Raw genomic sequence first — 7,768 nt, forward strand, 5'->3', positions numbered from 1 at the left:
GCAAGTTATCATCAAGGATGTTTACGTATGGTGCTGCATTGCTCTTTCCCTCATCCTTGAGTCATTTCCCAGTTCCTGCTGCCGAAAACATCCCTACAGTGCAATGTTCCCTCTAAGCTGCACGCGTGCGCAATTGCGCACTGCTGGCACGGTCTCTGCGCACAGAAAATTTGCGTTGCGCACGGAAAAAAATTCTGACCTGAATTGAAATTAAAATTAATACTTTAACAATTCTATTTTGCAGTGTTAGTCAGTGAGTGACTGGCTGCTCCCGTATGGGATCAGAACGAGGCCACCTTATCCCACAGTCCAGCCAATGATGCGATTCACATTCGTATATACGCAGCTAATCAACGTAGCTGACAGGCTGACAGCGTCCTTATGTGCTGACACCGGTGTTTTAGCAAAGCGGCTGATGTGGAGTGAAGCCACGTTAATGACAACGTGTACAACCACTGGAGATGTGAGGAGTCGAACATTAACTCTGCTCTTCCAGGGCACCCTGCAGACTTGGCTGCTGGCAGTGGCGAGGGAGTGCGGCCGCCGCTGGGATGACGTGAACGCCAATCATAGGTCGACTGCAGGTATGCGAGTCAGACCTTCTCAGGAGGTTTCACTTTTCGCTCTTCTTTATAATTGACCCTTGTTTTCTCTCTCTCAGCTCCTGGTCTCAGAATGGGAGGGATTTGAAGCACAGAGGGAGGAGCTTGTCGTTTGGTTGGCTGATATGGATGTCCACCTGAGTGAGGTTGACCGGCTGACAGGAAACACCTGTGAAAAACTGAAACAACTGCAGGTGTGGGGTTGTTTTGATATGACATATATTTGATATGATACATACGTCAGAGACATTGTCCTAAACTGGACTAACAAAGAACCATGAGTCCAACATGAAACTTACCCTTCGGGCAGGCACAAATTTCTATGAACTTGCAAGAACTGTGTAGGACATGAAACAGTGTGTGTCAGATCCTGAATTTGAAATTTCCACTGAAATCACGGGTAAGAGGCAAGTGGAACCAGGCTGGCTTCTGCTAAATGGGTCAAACTGGGCAGAAAGTACACAAACACATAACATCCTTATAGAATATGATGTAACACTATCGATCAACTTACCTCAGAATATATAAAGCATATAAACAATTACAGCAATATGATGCAACAAACACAGCAGTGCTACTGATCCAAAATACTCAAAGCTTCATAGAACTGAAACCAACATTTATTTTTAGGCCTTCGTCGCGTCGCTGTGACGTAATCGGCCTTAAAATGCGGCCTTTAAGGCTGCAGACCCTGAATTGGGATACAGCCTCTGAATCGGTGCATCTTGTAGCTGTGTCGTCTTAAATTGGTCATGTGATTTTGACGCGCCGACGCGTCCGGCGACCCCAGAGGTTTAACTTAATATTTAAGTGTCTCTTGGTTTTAGACTAGTTGTTTAGTCTAATTTGATGTTTTAAACCAGAAAAGGAAGAAGAGGGCTTAGAATTACAGGTAAGAACTGCTCAGTGGTATGTGATAAACTGTAAATGTAAAGCTTACAGGTCAGTCCTCATGTTTTTAAATCAGATTTTGAGTCTGTACATGGCACATTATGCTTTTGCATGTTGTGAAATGTGCTGCAAAACAAACTGAGGTAAACTAACTGGTTTACTGTGATGGATTTAAAGTGCGTGTGACTGGTGCGCAGTGGCTGTGGTGCTCACGGTCAGAGTTCAGTCACAAAGAGGGTAACAGAGATGAATTTAAAGTTAAGGTGATGGTGCTTAGATTCATTCACAGACTGAAACCTTCACACCAACTTTATCCTGTGTCTCTTAGTTTTAGACTAGTTGTTTAGTCTATTTTGATGTTTTAAACCATATCACAGGGTTTTTACTTCACCATTTACGGGGTTTTAACAAGCAAACAAAAGACAGATCGTGATGTTTGAAAATGTTTTGGAAATATTCTTTAAAGATTAGATGTAAAATACGCAGAGGATAAATTCAATTGGTTTATTAGTTTATTACATAAGTTGAAAAAAAGTTAAACAAGTAAATAAAGAAACAACGTAAAAGAAAAGTAAACAAAACAAATCGGTAAATAAAGGAAAATGGTAATAAGAAGGGAAAAAAAAGAAAAGAGAAAACCCCAACAATCCCCTCTGAGCAAGCACTAGGCGACAGTGGGGAAGAAAAACTGCCTTTAAACGGGCAGAAACTTCCGGCAGAACCAGGCTCACGAGGGGCAGTCAACTGCCGGGACTGGTTGGGGTGAAAAAAGATGAAGGAGAGAGGGAAGAAGTGTTAGGAGAGAAGGGGAGAGGAGAGGTGAAAATTAAGATGGAACAGAGGTGGAGGGAGACGAGGTGACATCTGCAGTAGAAAAAATAGAAAAAGTAGAAAAAGCAGGAGTGTCCCTCCTCCAGAAGAAGCGGAAACGTTTTTTCTTCTTTTCCATGAGCTTTTCCACGACCACTTTTTTCTCTAGGATGAGGGTTCTCAGCTGATCGGTTGTTTCTTCAACTTCCTTCTCAAGTTTCTGGCATCTTTGCTCCATTTCTTTTAATAGATTGCACTTATCTGTATTTTGCTGTTGTTTTTCCTCGTGCATCTTTTCTAACTGCTCATTTCTTCTCTCCAAGTCCTGGAGAATACGTTTTTTTTCTTCTTCCTGTTGCTCTTTCTCTTGAAGAAGCTCTTTATTTTTGCACTCTGTTTCATCCAGCCTGACTTTCAGCACTTCGTATTTTTTCTTTATGCCTTTGAGTTGGTCCTGCATTTGTGTGACCCCTTCCTTTTTCTGTCCGAGGATTTGTGCAGTTTGTTCCATAGCTTCATCAAGCGTTCCTTGGAGCGCCTGATTCTTTTGCTCCATGTTTTGGAGATCCCTTTGCATCTCCCCAATAGTAGCATTCGCGCGTTGAAGCTGGGCAGACGTTTCTTTTAATTCAGCACTCTTTGTCTTGTTTTCCTTCATCAGGACCAAAATCCTCTCTCGTGCTTCACCAAACTTTCCTTCCCAGGCCTCACTAATAATTTTTGTGTAAGGCTGGCGTTGCTGTTGTTTTTCCAGCTCTTGATTTCGTGCTTCCAATTGTCTGCACTTCTCCTCCAGTTGAAGCTTCTCTTCTTCAATTTGTTTAATTTTTGCATGTAGGTCGGAGTTTTCCTGTAATGTCCTTTGGACTGATGAGGCACCAATGGATCGTGTCATATCAGGCTTACCTCTTGCAGTGAGTGGCCGGCCAGACCTCGAAGGAGAGGCAGCAAGATTGTTTATTCCTTGTTGGTGTTCTCGTGGATCCATTTTTAATCCTGTGCACAGTGACTCTGAAGAGGTTTACAAATACTTTCAAATGTATCTCTGGTCGAACGTTTGAAGGCTGCGAACAAACTGACTAAAACTTGCTGCTCCTGACCCCTATTTATAGAAAAACTTCAAAGGATCAAAGGCATGTCCTTGTGACATCATCACATGTCCTTGTGACATCATCACTCTTTATGAATCAGATTGTCACATGACATTTTAGAATGGGGATGTTTGTTTGTTTTTAAACCGTTTTCAAATTTAACCCTCTGTGGTCCAGGGTATAATTGGCCGTTCTTGACTATTTTTGATTTTACCTCTATATTTCACCTTTAAAATATGTTTTTCTTGCCTTATTTGGCACCATTATTTTCAGCACTACCTCAAATATCTGAAATTTGAGTTATTGTTTTCATTTTGGTATACTATATTAGCACAGTTCATCTAAATTAATAACACAATAAATTGTGTGTGCATCTCCTGTTTTGTCATGGTTGTATGTCCCGGTTCGTGACAGGCTGCATGAGCTCATCTGGTGGGACTGTAGTACTGTAGTATTTCAGGCATAAAAACGTGGTTTTCACAGACCTTGTCACAGGGTCTGAGTTGGAAGATTGTGGTAAAGCTTTGTCCCTGAGGTAGTTGAAAAACCCCAGTTGGGTAAAGCGTTTGGGTTTTTTTGTTAACAGACATGCTTATCTATTTAGTTGGTGTTTTTTTTTTCAGCTAAATTTTTTAGTGCAATTAGCACTTTCAGCATCAATCCATAGCAATGTGTTGTATTTTTCACATTGTCTGTGTGTAAAATACATATGTAAGCATAGATTACACAAAGGATCCTGCACGCCAAGCTGGATACAAATAGAAATCCCTGGAAACAATTCTTTCTGCGCTTAAGAGCAGCTTCCTATTGCAACGCTGGAGGATTTGTCACCATTACTGGATACGCTGCAGAAGCACAGCAAAGCAGTGACTGTGTGGAGTCGAAAACTATTACACCAACTACACTACACACTCACCCACATTACCCCAATCACTGGCGTGTTTACACAACAGAGACGCTGAGTCTTTGTTACGGGCGCCAGCCACTGTGACCTCGTTGTGTGGACACAGAGAGACCTTGCTGTGACTCGCGTCTTCCCTGCTGTGGATTTCTGGAAACCGCGCTTAAAGCAAGCACAAGACTTCTTTCGTAAAGTGTGCCTTCCTGAACTTGTTGGGAAATACTTCTGGAAACAACGTGCTGCTCTAAATAGCCTGTAATGTTTCATGTTGTGGTTAAAGATTGATGACAGCTGTGTGGTGCGATGTAAATAGTTTGCATTTCATTTTTATGTGATTGCTGTGTACATGTGAATAGATCTATAATAAAGAAAAACAAACAAATATACTATTCTTTTTTGTTTTATTAAAACAACTTCACACAAAGTACAGCTATTTACAATGTACCGACCCGGAAGTGCTTTCGCCCGGAGCTGCCGCACCCGCGGTCAATCCACCAGCTGCTGCCAATCAACTACCATCTTCAGCAGGGCTACTTAATGGTGTGGCTGAGCGACAGACAGCGCTGGAGTATTGCACTAAGCCTGGGATTGACGGAGGATTCACGGACACTAAGGAAGCACTTGGAGGAGAGACGGGCACTCACTACCACGCACGGGCTTACACGGAAGGAGGGACGCACTATCACCATTGTTGCACATTTGAACTGTTGTCACCTTGCTGCACTGTAAATAAATGCACTGTCATTATTTCTGAGCTCCGCGCCTGAGTCCACTCTTTAACAACCGTGACAGCCTGATTCTTTTGCTCCATGTTTTGGAGATCCCTTTGCATCTCCCTAATAGTAGCATTCGCGCGTTGAAGCTGGGCAGACGGTTCTTTTAATTCAGCACTCTTTGTCTTGTTTTCCTTCATCAGGAACAAAATCTTCTGTCGTGCTTCACCAAACTTTCCTCTACCAACAGGCAGGATTAATCCATGCATTTATGTTGTTCACATTAAATTCTGATCCTGCCGTTCAAATGTCCTGCTGAAATCAAGACTTGCCAGACAAGGCAGCATTGTCCACACTTCTCGTGTCCAATTCTGGTGTGATACATTCTTTAATTAAAAATGATCAGCTATGGATATAAAATTATACCAGTTGGAGGGAGAGGGGTTCAGTTGGACATCAGTGAGCACCTTACCAAAGCTGAAAGAAGATGGTTTATGCAGCAAAAAAGTATATAGTGGCGCTATATTCAGGCTATATTCAATTTGGATTCTTGCCCTATGGTTATGTGATGTGCTGGGGGTGAAGGAAGCCTAAACATTTCGAGAACCACATTTCGAGAACCACTGTTCTCGAAATCTCGAAATCTGAAATCACACAAAAAAAACCCATAAAATCCTAGTAGTTAGGTTTTTTTTACTGTCAAAACCACAGACATGTTGAGTAAATTATTTTTATAACTTGAAATGCAAATATAAATTGTACATTTTTAAAAGTTGTGCACACATTTTATAAACATATACAACTATTTATCTGAAAATGCAACCAATACATCTGGCATTTTTAAAATTTGGTACAACCATTTAAAAATACTACTATAACTAAAATGAAAGAACAATCAGGTGTCACAATAAGATGCCCCACAAACTACTTGTGCCAGTAAAAAAAATGTCCACCACAAGAGGACAACAGGTGTAGCACTGCTCCTGTTTTCACCTGGTGACAGTGTTTACATTGCAATGTGCCTTTGTGACAGTCATTAGTGGCCTCACTGACACACAAAGCAAAACTATGACTACACAACACACTAACTATACACTCCACGCTAAACGTCACAAATCTCCCACATCTCAAAACCGGCTATCGATCTCTGTCTCTCTCTCGCTGTCTTGCTTTCCCCTCTTCCTAAACAACCAAATCCCAGATGCTGACTTTTTTTTAAAAAAATTGGTCGACATGGTGCATTTTTCCATCGAGAGGAAAGAGGTCTCTTTTTTTCTTTCTTTACTGTTTTTGCACTCTCATTAGAAGATGCTTAATTTAAAAATAAAAAAAAACAAGAAAGAAGAAAAAAACCAAACGTGACGATATGATTTAGTTTAGTTGAAATCAGGCACCTTCTGTTTAAATGTGTTCTTGTGAATTGATTGTGTATCGCATACATTTGATTTGACTTTCTGCGAGACAACAGTCGTCCGCTGGCCAAAAAAAGTTTTCCAAATACCTCCACGTGATCAAGCCTGGATTTAGAAAACAATAGCAAAAAAATCTGCACCTCCTGCTTCACATGCAATTTGTATTTGTGTGTTCAGAGGCGGCGGCGAGAGGGGAGACCTCGGCTCATCCACGGAACAACTGAGGGAAAAGTGTGGACTTTATACCAGTTTTTAAATTGTGTTGATCGGCCACGTAAAACCAGAGTTATGATAAAAATATCTGCAATGTTTCTTTGTTTTTTACTGAATACTGTCGTTGTTTATATTTACTGTGGGAAGAAACGGTAAAAACAGGAGTGACGGCGTGTTTTTGAGATGTGAGAGATTTGCGACGTTTAGTGCAAATCTTGTGTAGTTAGTGTGTAGTTAGTGTGTAGTTAGTGTGTAGTGTAGTCAATAGTTTTGTTGTGTGTCAGAACAATGAGGCGACTGCTGAATGTTTCAGGTGTTACAGCAGTGATACGTCTGCTGCTGTCAGGCCTGCAGGTATCAGGCTGTTGTTCTCCTTCATCTCATAGTGGACAGGAATTATTTTTTGGAGTGGCACAAATAATTTGTGTTCTGTAAATAGCTTGAAATGTTTATTTAAAAAAAAACGCCTTGGCTGCATTTTTAGGTAAACAGCTGCAAAAAATGTTGTTGTTTGCATAACTCAGTTACCTTTTTGAAGAAGTAACTATATAATTAACTGCCCAGCATTGGTCATTATTTACTGTATTTTGCAGACAGAGTTACAGACTCTCTCCCAGACCACAGACTCAGACTCATGATATGAGTCAGAGCTTCATAAATTTCTTTTTTAGAAAGTTGTGTTTTCAAAATTGGAGTTTAAGTTATTTTTACTTCCAATAGTTTTAACATGCTGCACAGGTCATGAACAAGATTTCTTAAAAAAAAAAAAAATCATTGTAAGTGGGCTAAAGCAGTTAATTAAAAGTAGTCTAACATAAATGCTGTAATTTGATTACTTTAATAAACCATGTAACCTGGGTGGATTCGATGCTGGCGTGACCACAGTGCACACGTCTGCTGTTGCTCACAGTGGTCCAAGAGACCACTCAGGGAGTTTGTGTGTTCGCTCAGACACATGAAAAATTAGAGGGAACATCCCTACAGTGTAATCCTGCCCCCACCGTGCTTCGCTGTAGTGATGGTGGTGTTCGGGTGATGAGCGGTGCCTGGTTGAGGTCTGCATGACAGACTAGTGTGCTGGGATGCATCATCAGTGATGTAACATGAGGTCATCACAGGTTTTAAACCTCTCAAC

Source organism: Diplotaxodon limnothrissa, linkage group LG14 (genome assembly GCF_057381915.1).
Source record: "Diplotaxodon limnothrissa isolate DT_005_m linkage group LG14, D_limnothrissa_male_GT1.1, whole genome shotgun sequence".
Taxonomy (NCBI): Eukaryota; Metazoa; Chordata; class Actinopteri; order Cichliformes; family Cichlidae; genus Diplotaxodon; species Diplotaxodon limnothrissa.